This window comes from Megascapheus bottae, chromosome 13 (genome assembly GCF_031878675.1).
Source record: "Megascapheus bottae isolate mThoBot1 chromosome 13, mThoBot2.hap1, whole genome shotgun sequence".
NCBI lineage: Eukaryota > Metazoa > Chordata > Mammalia > Rodentia > Geomyidae > Megascapheus > Megascapheus bottae.
Genome location: NC_143521.1, coordinates 5,393,415 through 5,412,602, shown reverse-complemented (window position 1 = coordinate 5,412,602; position 19,188 = coordinate 5,393,415). Strand labels below are relative to the sequence as shown.

The window sequence follows — 19,188 nt, the reverse complement described above, 5'->3', positions numbered from 1 at the left end:
TATTCATATTCTTATCAAAATTGGCATCAAATGAAATGCTGAAGGAATCTTATTGAATTACCAAATTTTATTACTTAAGAGTTTTAGACTTCTGCTTCTCAAAAAAAATGGGGCAAAGCTGGGTACAGTGGCTCATGCCTGTAATCCTAGCTACTCAGGAGGCTGAGATCTGAGGATCACAGTTCAAAGCCAGCCAGGGCAGGGAAGGCCGTGAGACTCTTATCTCCAATCAACCACTAGAAAAGCAGAAGTGGTGCTGTGGCTCAATGGATAGGGTAGCAGAAGATCTCAGGGACAGCGTCTAGGCCCAACGTCCAAGCCCCACGACTGACAAAAAATGGAGCAAATAAAATGATCCTGTTTGTCTAACACAGATAATAACCCCTAGATATTATTCATAAAGTAAATATGAGGTAGCAGGAACATGTTGGATTGGACAAAGGACCAGGAGGACTGAAGCCAAAACAGTGGTGAGTAAACTTTTTTGTTTGTCATGTACACTATAATAGGAAATACTGGAGATGAGGATGACTTAGAAATGCTGATAGAATCCAAGGTAAATTATATTCATAAATTGAAATGCTGAATTGAAACCCATTTGTGCAAACACATAATGATAAAATATAAGTTATGAAAAACTCTGTAAGTTAAAGAAAGGAAGGATGGAAGAAAAGAAAGAAGGAAGGAACGAAAGAAGAAAGGAAGGAAAGAAGATAAGAAGGAAGGAAGGAAGGAAGGAAGGAAGGAAGGAAGGAAGGAAGGAAGGAAGGAACTCATAAAAGCTATAGTTCTCGCCTATCCCTACCTGCAAAGTCCAAGTACAGATCTCAAACTTTTCTCTTTTTAAAGCCATAAAAATTTGCTCTTCCTGCTTCAGACGTGACATGAAAGGTTTAACCAGGAACTTTGACCTTCACACCTATCCAGAATTATAGGGCATCCCTTTTTCACCTTACTATAGTGGTTTGCCGGATGGCTACAAAAACAGCCATGTTTTGAAGTAGTATACAAGCAGGGTGTAGTGGTGCCTGGCTAAAAGCCCAGCACTCAGGAGAAACTGTGTTCCAGGTTATCCTGGGCTGCATAAGAAAACCCTGTTTCAAAAAATAAAAAAAATATACAAAAGTAAAAGTAAATGCACTATTAAAAGAAAATTAGCCATTAAATTAGATAGGAGATGGTCAACGAGTATAATTATAGGAGTAGCAAACAGAGCATAAAGGCATGGGATATTTTTTCTGTTTTAATTAGCAAATAGTGCTAGCAAGGCACTGGTATATAATGCTTATAACTAGCCACTGAGGAGGCTGCGATATGAACATCACTATTCAAACCCAGCCTGGGTATAGAAGTTCATGGAATTCCTATCTCTGACCACTAAAAAAGTGGAGCTATGACTCAAATGGCAGTGTGCCTGTTTTTGTGAAAAAGCTAAAGAGCCTAGGCTCTGAGTTCAAGGCCCAATACCAGCACACACAAATGATAGTCTTTATTTCTAAATGTAATTAACTGTTATATGTGGATGACTTCCTATATAGAAACTAGCTAGTGTGGATTTCCTGGTTTGGTATCCAAAAGTAATACATCAGCTTGAATAAATTGTGTGAAGGGACATAGGTTTTCTCTGTATTATCTTTACTACTTTTATCATTCTGAGAAGCAATGGTCTCTAATGCTGCCTGCCATTGTGACAGGGGCAAAGGAATGAAAGGCATTGGAGAGTTTTAGTTCTAAGCAAAGCTTTACCTTGATTTCAGTAAGCTATATTACCAACATCCATCACTCAGTCCTATTTCTCCCTGTGTTGCCTAACTGTATTAATACTAACTATGGAAGTTTGTTCACCTATCAGAAATTTAAATCCATGCTTGGATTTCTGGTTGTTATCATTCTCAAGCGAACTTGCAGGCTGAGATGAGGAAGGGATGCGTCCCAAAATAAATTTGGGATAGTCTTTCTAAGAAAAAAAAATGGAGGACATTGATTCCCAGATATAAATAACAGAAATATACTATGAAGAATAATTCACAATAAACTGTAATATCACAGAATGGTAATTGGTATAATACAATATGGCCTCTTTACACCTGGGTCAATGACATGCTTCAAAAAACATTTCATCTTCTATACAGCTAGTGATAAGTATCATCTTTACTGAAGAGTTGATTGAGTGATGACTGACTGGTTGACTATGTAAAGACAGGAAAAAGAATGGAAAATGAGAAACTAGGGGGAAGAGAGGGAATTATTGACAATGATTCACTATTAATTCGACACAATTTTGTGTTTTTCATTTTTTTCATTTTTGTGTCAAACTTATAAAACAAAAGAAATATGAAAAAACAATTACTAGAAAGCAGATAATTTAACAAGAATATGTTATATATTTAAAGCATTCATTTGAATTTCACTGAACACATAATGGCTTGCTAATTAAATAAAATAAGTTAGCGATTACCAGGATAAGTTCATCTGAAGTAATCAATCCATTGATACAATGATCATGTGCATAAAGAAAAGTATTTTAGATACTTTGCCCCTTGAACTTTGCATGTAAAATGAAGAGTGCAAGTAGTGAATACATTATAAATCTTTCAGCCCTCTTTTGGGTCAGTGAACAACCTAATCCCCTTTCTTTCATTTCTTTCCTACTTAAGCTGGTCAGAAAGGATCCTTTGGTATACAAGTAAAATCCCCACCTGACATAGTGCCTCTGTAGATTCTCAGAATCTATGTTGGCTCACCAACTCAGAGTGCACATGGGCTACTTTGGATATGTATTTTATGTGACTCCTCTTTTCCTCCTAGGAAGGAGAACAATGACAGCAAATATATTGTAAGTATTCCCTCCTAGTCGTCATTCAAGCGGATATTTTTGTGTTTACAATAGGTTAAGCCTCAGCTACCATATTTAAGACAGTGCCCGTAGTCTGGCACTGTGATTGAGTATTGTTTTTATAGCCTGGATACATTAATGCTTGTACCATACAGCAAAATGTTTATACAACCAGTCTTATTCATGGCTTCTCTACTATAAAGAATGCTGCACTTACTTCTTTTAAGTGTCATTTAAAAATGATGGTAAAAGGAATCACCATGAACTTTAAGCAAACATTCAGCTTTATGTTTCTAAGGAGCAAACATGTGCATTAGTGTGATTTTTAAGGAGGAAGAACTATAGAGTCTATTTTAAATTAAAGGTTAGAGATTTTATTTCAGATTAGGGAAGCATGCTTTGATATAAGTGGATTAAACTCAAGTGTGCTATTATAGTGTGCTTAGTATATAAAGATAATTTCATACATAATGACATATGATGGTTTTCATCCCCCAAGTTCATAGAACTTTAGATAAGGCTGAATGTTGTGTACATGTGACAACTTTTAATGCATACCAGAAAAATAATTTTCATTCCAAAGTTATTCTCTGAATCTCCGTCACTAATTTTATTAGCCGTAGCTTCCTTTTCATCCTTGTATACACTGGTTCACTCTACCTGCCCTCCTTAAAAACAAGCGTATTGCCAGGTGGGCAGCAGGTGTCAGTTAGTCTTTCCCTGGTAGGAGTAGGGAAGGATTATGTAATCCGAATCCATAGCAATGGACTCTGTGGTACACACATCCTGCCCCTCAGTTTTTGTCACTGAACCTGCTTTGAGGACAATTACTGAGAGCTTGCACATGGGTCTTTTCTCTGTCATCCTCCTTTGTTGAAGATATGCACGATTTCTAAAATGAAATCTCCTGTCTGTCCCAGGAATAGCAAAAGAGAAGCAAAAATGCTATACCAACTAAATCATTCTTAACTCAGCATAACTGGTGTTTTTCCAGTTGGGGATCCCAGAAGAAGGGTTGTAGTAGCCATTATCAGAGCATGACAGCTCCCTCCATCTCATCCTGGTGTTGACTTTGACCTCTAGAGGTGTTAACACAGACTATGTGCCAATAGATACACATTTCTAAATTCCTGCTATATAACATCCACACTGCCTAGGGTGGTTTGAAACCTGAGGCTATTTTACAGAGACTATTTCCACATAGATAGTCTTAGGTGTTCAGAATTTAAAACAATAAACCAGGCAGGAAACCGAAAAAAAAATAGTCATGCCAAAAAATATAAAAAAGAATGAATTGTTTCTAATGATAGCCACTGCATTCCCTAACCTTTTGCTGAAACTATTCATTAACAAATACAGGCACAGAAAGAGGTATTGCATTAGGTAAGTTTTAGAGATACTTTGGCAAATACGATCAATTTAACATACTTATGAGATAGATACCTGGTGAATGGGATTTACTATCACGAGCAAATATTGGTGAACCTTTGAAGATACCTACTCTACAGCAGTGCACAATGTTCTAGTTATCTTCATTTGCATAATCATTCATCAAAAATTATTAATTAAACACCTCTCACAATAACTGTTATAACTCAAAAAATATGACGTTTCTTTGAAATGGAAAATTATGTACTATGTGGGGCCTGGAGTGTATTTTTCTCAATCTTATATTGGAGATAATTTTCACTATTCTGGAGGTAGGAGCTGCTGTAGATTAAGCCCTTTATCATCACACACACGTGTGTACACATACATACACACTCGCATCCACAAGTACACACACCACACATACAGACAAGAACACATGCACATACACACATGTACATTCAAGATTTCTGGATCAAAACAGTAAAACGCTTTTCACTGATAAATTTTAAAGAAACAATGAAAAAAATTTTCATTTGTCATAATCAATAGAAACCTTGGGCTCTCCTAGCAGAGATTTGCAATAGAGCAAAACCTAGATACATAAGGCCATATAGTATGACGCTAAATGAAAGGACCTCCAGGATATAGAAACAAAAGCCATATAATGAGTGATTGTTGTCCTTAATGTACTATGTTATCTCTCATCTCTTTTGCTGTCCCTTGGTTATCTCATATTGTTACAATATCTCACTTTGTTACCTGATATATTGGATATATTTGTATTTGGTTATTGAAATTGGATAGGGAAGGGGGGAAAACAAGATGAGGGGTGGGGATGGGGGCGGAGGGAATGGGGATCAAGACATGTGAAAGGATATCAATGTATGTGAATTAATGCACCTTCTATCTGGCAAATATAATGTAACCCTTCTATTAATTACAATAAAATATATGAAAAAAATCTTACAATGAAAAGATCTTACTAATAAATGGGGCAATCAAATCAAGAGTCATAAACAGAAGACTGAAACTGTAGTGACCATGGAAGACTGGATTAGATAAAATCCAAGTGTCCGATTTCTAAGCCCTTGTGTTCTGGGACCACACAGAATAAACGGGAGTAAATGGGAGTAATTTTGAATATTTGGAAGTTCTGAAGGCCTCAAAATACAATGGAACTTTGAAGTTGTCCTTATATTTGCCAGTTACAGAAGTCTACTGAAGTCTACTGACCATGGGGAGAATTGAAAACACTCATAATCTGTAAAGAGATTTATGGACAATTTAAAACAATTTCTTGCAAGAAAAAAATAACTAGAGAAAGAAACTATTCAAATGGCTAATGATTAAAAATCTTCCAGAAAAAGATGAGTTTTCAAATTTAAAAAATAAGAGACTTCTAGATTTTGTAGGTTTAAAACAATAAGAAAATCTTGGTGGGAGAGGTGTAGGTAATGGAGGAAGGGAAACTGGAGGAAACGTGGATAACAATTTTCAAGAACAAATATACTCAGTACCTTACATATGTAATTGTAACTCCTCTGTACATCACCCTGACAATAAAATTAAATTTTAAAAAAAATCTTAAAAAAAAAGAATGGATTGGACACTTCATAAAAATAGAGAAATGCATAGGTATAATATGTTGGACTCCATTCGAGGTAAATAAACTAGAAAGGCCATATAGGGAAAAAAAAGACAAAGTAGAATAAAATCACCACAATTTTAAGTTCCTGTGATTCCAAGCTGTACAAAAAATTTTCCAGCCAACATCTACAAAACTTTATGCTATGTACAGCTCACTCCTCCCCTTCATGGGAAGCTAGCTTGAAACTGGTGAAATACCAATTGTAACAAAAACATTGCGTGGAAAATTTCCACAAAACTCTAGGCAAATAAATAATACATGCATGAAGGGATTCAAAATTAGTCCCCATATTAGTGATTTGGAGAAAACATTTTTAAGCATCACCAGTCCATGAGTTTAGAAAACAGAACAGGAAGAAGGAAAAGTTGAAGGTGCCATTTTAGAGGTTTAACATGTATATTGACTTCAAAGGGAATTCTGGAAAAGCATTGTACCTTAAAATTTACTCTGCTTCAAAGTAAAGAGACTGTTTTGGCTTTTGAGCTTTTATACTATTAATGACTGCAGATTGCTGGTGTGTGTGTGTGTGTGTGTGTGTGTGTGTGTGTGTTCACAATTTTTTAACCTTTTAAAGAAATAACTTTCTTTGATTCCGCCTTGCTCTTCCATTTGCATCGTTGCTAGAGGCTCTCCTCCAGGTTGGCCCAGGAGGTATGTTTCGCAACCAGTATGACAAAGATGTCACCGTTTGGAGTCCTCAGGGAAGGATTCATCAAATTGAATATGCAATGAAAGCTGTTAAACAAGATTCAGCCTCAGTCAGTCTGAAATCAAAAACCCATGTAGTGTTGGTTGCATTAAAAAGGGCGCAATCAGAACTTGCTCCTCACCAGAAAAGAAATTCTCCATGTTGACAACCACATTGGTATTTCAATTGGGCCACTTACTGCAGATACTAGACTCTTACGTAATTTTATGCGCCACGAATGTTTGGATTCCAGATTTGTATTTGACAGACCGATTCCTGTATCTCCTCTTGTTTCTCTAATTGGAAGCAAAACCCAGATCCCAACTCAACGGTATGGCCCAAGACCATATGGTGTTGGGCTACTCATTACTGGCTATGATGATATGGGCCCTCACATTTTCCAAACCTGTCCATCTGCGAACTATTTTGACTGTAGAGCTATGTCCATCGGAGTTCGTTCTGTCAGCTCATACATACTTGGAGAGATATATGTCTGAGTTTATTGAGTGCAATTTGAATGAATTGGTTAAACACAGTCTGCCTGCATTAAGAGAGACAGTTCCTATAGAACAGAACCTAACTACAAAGAATGTTTCCATTGGAATTAGTGGTAAAGACTTGGAGTTTACAATCTATGATGAAGATGATGGTGTATCTCCATTCCTGGAAGGTCTAGAAGAAAGACCACAGAGAAAGGCAGCAACTACACAGCCTGCTGATGAACCTGCAGAAAAGACAATGGAAACAATGGAACATTAAGTGATAAAGTATGTTATCAGATATATGAGAATGCAGAAGTGCATACTAATGACAGTAATTTGTACTTGGAACCAATAAATGCGTAGCGATGGAATGGTATGTTTTAGGAATCAGTCCAGAGGGAGATTTTTGTAAGCAATTTCCCAGAAAGAATATAATTGGGTACATTTTTTTTCCAGAGAGAGTACACCATAATTTTCTAGAAAATATGGATATCTATACCAATGTTTTAATATGAAGCAAATAGTTTCTTTGGGGTTTTAAAGACAACTGTGAAAATTATTTCACCTCCAAAAAAAAGAAATGAAATAACTTGATTTCTCTTCTCTGAGATGATTTGTGACTTAGAGACTGTTACACAAAGCAAAAATCTCAGTTTCTATCTCTCCCACTGTATTTCTTTCTTTCCTCTGGGGACTCTAGCTGTCATATTTTAATAGAAATGGCTCAGGTATAGGAACAGTGGCCAACAGTCACTGAGGAGTAAAGAGATCCTGCCAACAGCACAAGAATGAACTTAGAAAAAAGTACATTGGCCAGACTCAGCTCCCACATTATTTTGGCTACAACCTTACACAGGAACTACCTGTCTAAGAGACTTCTGGATCTCTAATGCCTTAAATTTTCTTTTTTTCCATATATTTTTATTGTAATTAATAGAAGGGTTACATTATATAAACCAGATAGAAGGTGCATTACTTCACATACATTGATACCCTTTCTCATGTCTTGGTCCCCATTTCCCTCCCCACACCCCACCACTCATCTTGTTTTCCCCCCTTCCCTATCTGATTTCAAATAACCAAATACACATACCCAATATATCAGATAACAAGGTGAAATACTGTAACAATATGAGATAGCCAAGGGACAGCAAAAGAGATGAGAGATAACATAGTACCTTAAGTCTAATGCCCTAAATTTTCTGAGATAAATGTTCACTGTTTATTTTTGTCAATTTGGGGGTTTGAACTCAGGACCTGTGCACTATCCCTGAGCTCTTCAACTCAAGGCTAGTACTCTACCAGTTTGAGGCACAGTAAGACATCTAATTTTCTGCAGATTAACTGGAGGTAAGAATCTCATGGACTTTTTTACTCGGGATGGCTTTGAACCATGATCCTTGAATCTCAGCCTCCTGAGTAGCTAGTAACTACAGGTGTGAGCCATTGGCAATGAACAAGTGTTCACAATGGTAAGGAATAGATGAGTATGACCATCCAGTGTCTTAGATCTCTGGCTTACCTTTAGGTGGCAAGGAAATCCCTGGGTCAAATATATTCCAACAGAATAAAGCAGAGCTTCAAGAGTACACCAGATTGCTAAAAGTATAATTCTAAAACCTGATGATCAAGTTCAATAACCGGTTTCTCCAGCACCAAGAAATCTGTAGTAGGTAATTCCAGTAACTAAGCACTGTTAGAAAATTACAGATAACAGTTACCTCGTACATGAAAACCAATTAGGATCACATGTATGTGAACATTATGAAGGACAGTTGGATAAATGTGAAAACGTTTATGTTATATAAATACACCCTTGAATTCATTGATAAGAAATCATAGTTGTTCCTTTTGTAACTTCCACTGTTCCTTGGTTGCCTCATCTACAAATTTAGAAAGAGAAAATGAGTTTACCAGATTTCTGTGATGATAAAATGGGTATTTGTCAGCTTGTATCACTGTTATAAACCACCTGACGTAGGCTATTTTATGGAGTAATGAGAGATTCATTTTGACTCATGGTTCTGGAACTGCAAGTACAAAAGGAATCAGTTCCATAGTTTTAGAGTTCTGATGAGCACATCAAATTAGCATGGTGGGAGTGTGTGTCGTAAAGAGTAATCACATGCTGAACCAGGAAATAGAAGGCACTAAGGAAAAAGGATGGAGAGCGGGGACAGGAAGAAATAAGAGATAGAGAATGAAAAGTGGGGGGTGAGGGAGAGAGAAAAAGGAGGGAGGGAAGAAAGAGAGATACAAAGAATGGAGAGTGTCCCACAGACTCTAGAGGCATGTCTCAACAATTTTAGAGCCAGTCATGAAGCCCCAATTTCTAAAGGCCTCAATCTATAATAGGGAACAAGTCATCTACCCACCCACAGGCTTTATGGGGACATTCCAAACCCCAATGATAATAATGGGTCTGTGGTTCTCATAGGAGTGGTGATATGTGGCAAATACGGAGTGGCAGTTGTCAGCATGATTGGAGTGAACTGCTGGCACTTAGTGGGAAGGGCTACAGAAGTTGATCAGAAGTACAGCACGGTAGATCAGTATGGCACACAGTGGCCAACGCTTTTTTTGTGTGTGATTCTCAATGTATTGCTGCATTTATGTAGCAGGACCTTAATTATATGACCTTACAGTGTTACTTTACATTCAGTTGCAAGGGTTTGGAAATATTCTAAAAGTATCAAAATTTCCATGAAAATACCTAACAATATGTTTTGAAATTCTTTGTGCATATGCCTATCTATGTATCAGCACATATACAAGGACATTTACCAGCAATTGATTGGCAATTTGGAACCATGCCTCAATGCTCCAGATGGGTACAAAACAGGTAGGGAACACATTCCCCCACAGATAAGGATCCACATGCAGGTCACAAGGCAGGCAAACTCACCCTGTTTTCTAGTGGAGTACAGACCTCAACATGCATGATGTTACATGTATTAATTTATTTTTTCATGCTTTTACTTTTTTTTTTTTGCCTGGGCTTGAGCTTAGGGCCTGAGCACTGTCCTTAGACTTTCTCAAGGTTAGAGCTCTACCACTTGAGCCTCAGCACCATTTCTGGCTTTTTTCTATGTAGGTGGTATCTAGGAATCGAATCCCGGGTCTTTGTGCATGCTAGGCAAGCACTCTACCACTAGGCCAAACTCCTGGCCTCATGCTTTTACTTTTATAGAATTTTAATCTGTTTTCTAGTCTGATTTTGTTACTCTTTATTTATATTTAGCTTTTTAAATTTTCTTTAAGTAGTTATACAAAGGCATATTTTGATCCAACACATCAATTTAGGAGAGTTATATATCATGATCAATGCCATCCAAACCATTGTCCCTCAAATCTCTGCCAACCTCACTGTTCCCTTCAAATTACCCAATTCCATTTGCAACTCTATTCATTGGATATTATTACTGTTTTTATCCATCATTCTTCTCTCCATTCTACTGACCCTCTTCCCCTTAACACCCACTGAGGTTTTAGGAAATATTATTCTCATGAGTTGTATACTTTCTAGGCTTTATGTCAGATATATAAGGAAAAATGTAATGATTCTTTTAGGAACAAAGTCATTGGAAACACTAGTAGAAAAACACATTTGAAACCAAGGAAGTGTATTTAAAAAAAGAATTAGGGGGCCGGGAGTCCAAAAGGTTTTTTAAATTTATATAGTCACAAAAATGACTGGAATGTAGCTTTTTCTAAGTTACATATAGTCTAAATTGATGCGTATGTGTGTGTGTGTGTGTGTGTGTGTGTGTGTGTGTTAGTGAGAGATAGAATGCATTTATGTGCCTATGTTTAACATTTTACCTCAGAAGTAGTAAATTACTAGAATCTGTAGCACTGCCCCAGATGCTACACAAGATACTAGAATGCCCAGGTGTCCCACTATTTTGTCTTCCAAAACTAAAATATTATTGATTCAGAACATAATGTCTTTTACTACTTCAGAAATGAGATTTTATAGTAAGTTTACAATATCGTGGGTGTTTTTATTGTTGGGATGATGTATAGAATTGTTACAGTTACATGCCCCAAGTAATAGTTGCATTTCTTCTCACACATTGATTCCCCCTCTCATGTTTTGTCCCCATTTCCTTATGAATGGGGTGATGTCATTCTTTTGAGGGTAGCATAGAATTCCATTGTGTATAAATACCACATCTTCTTGATCCATTCATCTACAGAGGGGCATTTGAGTTGGTTTCATATGTTCACTGTGGTAAATAGTGCTGCGACGAACATATTTGTGCTAATGGATTTAGAAAATGGTGGCTTTGTGTTGAAGCCTCACACATTTAAGGTAGGCTTTTCAAAACAATAGAGACATAAAATTAGCAATAATTTCTAAGCTTTTTGCAGAGGATAGCTAGAAAACTTGGTTTTAAAAATGATCACCTTGGGACCAGGAGTGTGGCTTGCCCAGTATGCACAAAGCCCTGGGTTTAATTCCTTGATATTACAGTACAGAAAAAGCTGAAAGTGTTCCTGTGGCTCAAGTGGTGCATTAGTCTTGATAAAGCCTAAGGACAGTACCCAGGCTCTGAGTTCAAGCCCCAGGGCTGGCAAAAAATGATTACTTTCAGAAGTTATAATAACATATCTAAAATCATTAAATTAGCATGGATTCGGCATTTTCCAAATTTTAATTATGTTTCAGGCCCCAGGAGTTGCCCTTGGAAAGATGACACATTAATTCCCTTGAAGAAATTCCTGTACTAATAGAAAAAATGTCAGAAATCAATGATAGTAATAGAGTGTACAGAAGAAAAGGATTAGGTTAATAGACCATGTTCCATGAAAGTATCAAAGAATAAAAGATCAGTGACACTTAGTAGCCCTTGGCACCTCAGTCCTATAACCTAGCTACCCAGCAGGCTGAGACATGAAGTATTGTGGTTCAAAGCCATCCTGGACAGAACAGTCTGTTCGCGTCAGTCTCTAATTAAGCAGTAAAATGCAAGACTTGCAACATGGATCAAGTGATAGAGCACCAGTGGAGTAAGCAATTTGAGCAAGCACAAGGTCTGAGTTTAAGCCTGTTTTACATATATGTGTGTAAATATGTATATATATTTATTTATTTGGTGTGATTATTTTTCATTGATTCATTCCTATTTTGTGGAATAAGTCTTAACTGGAATTTTTTATGAAGCACATTACCTGTTCCAAAGATTTTGTATTTTTGGTACTAGGAAGTAATCAGTTGTAATGTTCAGAGCACTGATTTTTCAAATACTTTCTGAGACTAGGAATTATGCTGCAAAAAACAGACTTTGTATATAGCTAGCAAGTTAACTGAGAATAGGAAATATGTTGCACTATACATAGCTAGCAAGTTAAATAGAAAGCCCACAGAGAGGGAAATCTTTGCAAACTATACAACAGACAAAGGCCTCATATCTAAAATATATCTACAGCTAAAAAATTGAATCTCTCCAAAACAAATCTTCAAAGAAATAATCATTCCATTAAAAGATGGGCCAAAGACTTAAAGAAAGACTTCTCTGAAAAAGAAATAAGAATGGCCTATAGCCACATGAAGAAATGTTCCACATCTCTGGCCATAAAAGAAATGCAAATCAAAACAACTCTGAGATTCCACCTCACTTCAATGAGAATGGCCAGGATCAAGAAATTCAACAACAACAGATGCTGGTAGGGATGTGGACAGGAGGGATCACTACTACACTGTTGATGGGAATGTAAATTCCTTCCAGTATGGAAAGCAGTATGGCAGTTTCTCATAAAACTAAACATAGAGCTCCCCTATGACCCAGCAATTCAATTGCTGGGCATTTACCCATTGGTCCAGAAACAAGAACATACTAAATCTACTAGCACAACAATGTTCATTGCAGCACTATTCACCATACCAAAGATTTGGAACCAACCCAGATTCCCCTCAGTTGATGATTGGATCAACAAGGTGTGGTATTTATAGACAATGGAATTCTATGCCACAATCAGAAAGAACAACATAGCCCCATTTGTAAGGAAATGGAAAGACTTTAAAAATCATGTTAAGTGAAGTAAGCCAGACCCAAAGGAACACAGACCCAATGGTTTCCCTCATCTGTAATAATTAGTACATAACCGAAACTCTCCTAGAAGAGGATTATAATAGCTCAAACCCTAGCTACATAAGGCCATAGAGGATGAGGCCAAATAAATGGACCTCCAGGTCATGGAAACAAGAACTTAATTATTTGTGACTTTTACTCTTTCTGTATAGTGTTTTTCTCCCTTCTCTTGTATTGCCCTTTGGTTAATCTCATATTGTTACTCTACCCCACTTTGTTACCTGGTATATTATATAGATGTTTACTGGTACATTTGAAATAGAAGGGGAAAAATGAGGGGAGGGGAATGGGGACAAAAACGTAAGAAGGGATATCAATATGTGAGAAGTAATGCACCCTCTGTCTGGTGATTATAAATGTAATAAATTTTTTAAATGAAATAAACTTTTTAAAAAAACAGCCTTTATGTGCTGTTTATGTGTATAGTCTTAACCCCCGTATTTTATAGCTTCTGACATTTTTCCATCCCGCTCCATGAGTCCACAGCCAGATCTCTCTACTAGCTTATAGTCTTGAAATGATTCCCTGGAGTTCTAATGGGTTCATTACTGCTACCATCCTCCATTCCTGCCAACAAATGTGCATATTTCCTACATCATGGGTCCGTAGGCATCATATTTCCTTTCAAATTACTCCTGTTGATAAACTTCCTTCAGTGGATCTAAAAGCAGCACACCTACTTCAAATACAGTTCACCACAGAGCAGGTCTCCAGAACACTGTGTTATAAGCAGCTATGGTGGGCTTCTAGAGCCTTATACCATCATAGCACCTCAAACTTGAGGCAAATTTGGATTGATAAGCTGGTCACAGCTCTAATCTTACTCAGGAGGCTGAGGCCCACAGAATCATAGTTTGAAATCCACCCAGGCAAAAAGTCTTCAGAAACCTATGACTAAGCAATCAGCAAATAACCAGACTGGAATTATGCATTAAATGATAATGTATCAGCCAAGCAAGCCAAGCAAGTACAAAGCTCTGAGGTGATACCCCGATGCACACCCACACCCCCCCAAACTTACAATTATGCAGTGCCTATAGTAGTTCCTTTAAGCAATCTAATCCTTTAAATAAGCCCCCAGCTGTTTAGCTGAGAGTTCTGAGACTCCTTGAAACTTGGAACTTCTTCAAGGTAATGTGGCTAGTAACTGGTGTGAGTAGGAAGTCTCTAAAGGCAGATCTCAACACTTAATGGTGTATGCTATTTGTAAATGCTGTCATAAGAAATATGTTGGGGGGGTCAAAATGACCAGAAGTGTTCCCATTCATACTACTCTGATCCAGATGCTAGAAACCAATTTTATAGACATCATTAGGCATCAGACAGTCAGTAGCATGTGGCTAATCGATTTATTTCTGAAAGTAAAGTTAATACACCAAATGCTTAATTTAGAGTTGAAAACTACTGAGCAGAGGCTCTTTCTGGCTTTAGAACTTTTGTCAAGGGAAAGGAAACAACCCTACTTTCATTTAGGCAGAAAAGAGAAAGGGAAATTGTCTTGGAAATGAAATATTCGTGATTTAGCTCCCTATTATACAATAATTAATGGTTATATATGGAAAACTATTATTTGATCCTAATTAGAAAGTATTTCTCTTCATTCTGTAGCACAGAGGGGAAAAAAGCAGCTAACTGAATTCAAAACTTTTAAAAATGGTTACTTCAGGCCTCTGGATGTGCCTGCAGGATTTTAGGTAGGATATGAACCGAGTACAGGAAGCAATGTTAGGTGCACTGAGAAACTACAACATGAAAAACAGCAAATAAAGAATTTTGGGCTGGGCGTTTGTGCCTCATACCTGTAATCCTAGCTATGCATGAGACTGAGATTTGAGGACTGTGGTTCAAACCACCTGGACAGTAAAGTTAATGAAACTGTTAACTCCAATTAAACACCAGAAAACTGGAAGTGGTTCTGTGGCTCAAAGTTGTAGAGCACAAGATTTGAGCAAAAGAGCTCAAAAATAGCTCCCAGCCTTGAGGAGTTCAAGCCCCACAACTGACAAAAATATAAATAAATAAATACACAAAACAAAACTTGGGTGCAAAGTACCTTACATACTTGATCTAATCTGTGTGTTTGAACTGAGACAAAATTGGATCATGTTGTTAGCTTGTTAATTCATTTAATCAGTTTTTATCCACTCCATAGTACTAAGCAAAATTAAATTGTTAGATTCACTGCCAAAATGTATTAAGAATCTTGAAAAAAATGCAGAATTCTATATTATGTTCTTTTCTTCCAAATTTCACAAGATGTATTTTGTGATGTATCACAGCTGTGTATCCATTTCTGCATGTATGTGTGGGATATATGTGTGTGTGTGTGTATGTGTGTATGTGTGTTTGTGTCTCTGTGTATGACTGTGTATGTTTATGTGATTCTCTGTGTGTTTATATGGTCTGATTCTGTGAAGGAAAAATTATAGTTTCACAAAATTTTGTGCAAAATACTAAGATTTTCTCATCATAAAGGTATTATTTGAGGGAGAACATTGATAGAAGGAGTGACTCTTACAGGATGCATTGTACTCATATATCCAAAAGTTAAATTAAACCCTTTTGTACAAATACTTAAGGATAATACTTTTTAATAAAAAATAAAAGTATGGAAGAAATAAATGGCCCTGGGTTTGACCTCTAGCAATATAATATATATATATATATACATGCATATATATGTTTGACATGAATACAAAACTATTATTTAATGGAATATTTCCCTTTTTTTGTGCTAGTCCTGGGTGTGAGCTCAGGGCCTGAGCACTGTCCTTGAGCTTTCTCAAGGCTAGAGCTCTATCACTTGAGCCACAGGACCACTTCCGGCTTTTTCTATGTATGTGGTACCTAGGAACCAAACCCAGCTCTTCATGCATGCTATGCAAGCACTCTACCACTAGGCCAAACTCCCGGCCCTGGAATATTCCCTTTTAGTGCCTACTTCTTATTTGGACTAAATTTTTATTTTCCTCAATCTCTCTAATTTTTTTCAAGTCTTCTTTATTGACCAATGAGAACCATTTAAAGTATATGGAATGGCTCTTTACTATTATTGGCTAAATAAGGTCTGTCTACTGTTAGAAAAGCTACACAAATACAGAAACAACTTCTTACATGACATATACAGAAATGTCCTGCTGCTTTCCAGTAGCTCATGCCTAAAATACTAGATACTAGAAGGCTGATATCTGACAATCCTAGTTGAACACCAGAAACAAGTTATGGATCAATTGTTAGAGCATTAACCTTAAAAAACAATAACAACAACAACAAAAACAAGCAAGAGTATAAGTTACTGAGTTCAAGCCCTAGTACTGACACAAAAAAGTAACAAAGAGAAGGGAAAAGTGGGAAGAAGAGACAAAGGCAGGAAGGAAAAGAGAAAGAGAAAGGAACAAAGGAAGGAAAGAAGGAAGAAAGGAAGGAAGGAAGGAAGGAAGGAAGGAAGGAAGGAAGGAAGGAAGGAAGGAAGGAATCAACGAACAAACAAAAGAAAGAAGCTGGGTGTGGTGGCTCATGCCTGTAATCCTAGCTATTCAGGAAGCTGAAATCGGAGGATCAAGGCTCAAAGCCAGCCCAGGCACAAAAGGACCTGAGACTATTATCTCCAAATAACCTCTAGAGAAATGGGAAGTGGGGCTTAGCTCCAGGGAAGGTTGGTAGCCTTGAGATGAAGAGCTCAGGGACAATGCCCAGGCCTAGGGGTAGGTCAATAGCCTTGAGATGAAGAGCTTAAGGACAGCACCCAGGCCAAGTTCAAGCTCCATGACCCACAAAAAAAGAAGAGAAAGAAAGAAAGAAAGAAAGAAAGAAAGAAAGAAAGAAAGAAAGAAAGAAAGAAAGAAAGAAAGGGAGGGAGGGAGGGAGGGAGGGAGAGAGAGAGAAAGAGAGAAAGAGAGGAAGGAAGGAAGGAAGGAAGGAAGGAAGGAAGGAAGGAAGGAAGGAAGGAAGGAAGGAAGGAAGGAAGGAAGGAAGTTCATATCTTCACATGTAAAGGAAAACCTAGGTGATTTTATTCATGGAAGAATGACAAATGTCTAGCTATAAGTATAAGATAAGACTCTCTACAAGTATATTTTATAGTCATGCAACTTCATTTTCCAAAAAATCATAATAAAATATCATGCTAAACAGACATCAAAATAAATATGTCCGATAACAAGGTGAAATATATTGGATATATTCGTATTTGGTTATTTGAAATCGTATAGGAAAGGGGGGAAACGAGATGAGTGGCAGGGGTGGGCGGAGGAAAATAGGGACCAAGATATGATAAAGGGTATCAATGTATGTGAAGTAATGCACATTCTATCTGGTGAATATAATGTAACCCTTCTATTAATTACAATAGAAATATTTGGAAAAAATAAACATGTCAAGAAATTAACTCCATTCTTACCAAAATAACATTTTCTAAGATAATAACAGCATTAATTGTCTAATAATCTGCATACACTGTCAGAAGAATGTACATTATGCACTTAAAATTTTAGCTTAAAAGTGTCAACTTCTTTCATGTGTAGATGTTTTGTACATTGGAAACTGTGAGAAAATAATTTTAAAAATTACTTTTTTTCTCATTGGTCTTTTCTCCTACAAAATTCAAGCTTTGGAAAGGGCTCTCTGCCATGAAGATGTGCTGAAAATAACAACAGAGACTCTCTCTTCCAAATGTAATTTCATTATTATCAACAAATAACACAGACATTTTCTGTAATTTACTCACAATGAATTTTTAAATAATGTTTTATTTTTTGTAAAAGTGATGTACAGAGGGGTTACAGTTGTATGAGTAAGGTAATATGGAACATTTTTTTATCCAACTATGCTAACCTCACCCTCATTGCTTCCATTTTTCCCTTTTCACCAACTGTCTTCCCCCAAAGATGGAAACTTCATTTTTACCATAGTGTCTTGTGAGTATTGTATTTGTATTACTTTAAGCTTTGTCCTTTCTCTCACCATTTTGCTATTCCCCTTTCCTTCCCCAAATCAGATAAATGTATATAGAAGACACAGGGCACCAAAATAAAAAAGAGACAACAGGGAAAAATCAAAGGGAAAAATGAGAAAGAAATAATTCACACACTACATTAAAACACACACACACATTCACACAAACTTTTGTCTACATATCTTGGCCTTCATTTTGATTGGCATCATTTTATATGCTCAAATGTCCATAGCTGTTGAGTTACTGTGTTCCTCAGATAGGATGGTCGTAGACATATGCTAATTGTTACAAATGAGGAAAACTATAGAGCCTATGTTTCTTTGGATGTGGCTTACTTCTTTTAATTTGATTTTCCCCCCAGGACTTTCCAGTTCCTTAGGAATGGGGTGGTGTCATTCTTTCTGATAGAAGCATAGAATTCCCTTGTGTATACATACCACATTTTCTTGATAGATTCATCTACCTTGGGGAATCTGGGTTCATTCCATATCTTAGCTATTGTAAATAATTCCACAGTGAGCATGTTTGTGCTGATAGCTTCAGCCATATTTGTGATTGTTTGGGTAAATATGCAGGAATGAGATTGCTTGATCATAGGGAAGCTCTATGTTTAGACTTTTGAGAAACCGCCATCATGCTTTCCAGAGTGTTTGAACCAGTTTACATTCCCAACAACCATGTAGTAAGTAGCATGCCCTTTTGGCCACATCCCTAACAGCATCTGTTGTTATTAGATTTCTTGATAATGACCGTTCTAAATGGGATGAGGTGGAATCTCAATGCAGTTTTGATTTTTATTTCTTTGCTTTTTTCCCTTTTTTTTGTGGGTCATGAACCTTGAACTCTGGGCCTGGGCACTGTCTGTGAGCTCTTTACCTCAAGGCTACTGACCTATTCCTTGGGCTGGGCTGGCCTGAGCTCTTTGCCTCAAGGCTACCACCCTACCCTGGAGCTATGCCCCACTTCCCATTTTCTAGAGGTTAACTGGAGATGAGTCTCAGGTCCTTTTGTGCCTGGGCTGCCTTTGAGCCTTGATCCTCAGATCTCAGCCACCTGAGTGGCTAGCATTACAGGCATGAGCCATTGCGCCTGGTTGATTTGTGTTTCTTTTATA

At 37.1% G+C, this 19,188-nt stretch overlaps 1 pseudogene; it reads left to right on the top strand.

The window, feature by feature from the left end:
• The first annotated feature begins 6,508 nt into the window (after nt 1-6,508).
• LOC150055449 (proteasome subunit alpha type-1 pseudogene) lies at nt 6,509-7,302 on the top strand (annotated as a pseudogene).
• Nucleotides 7,303-19,188: the final 11,886 nt, after the last annotated feature.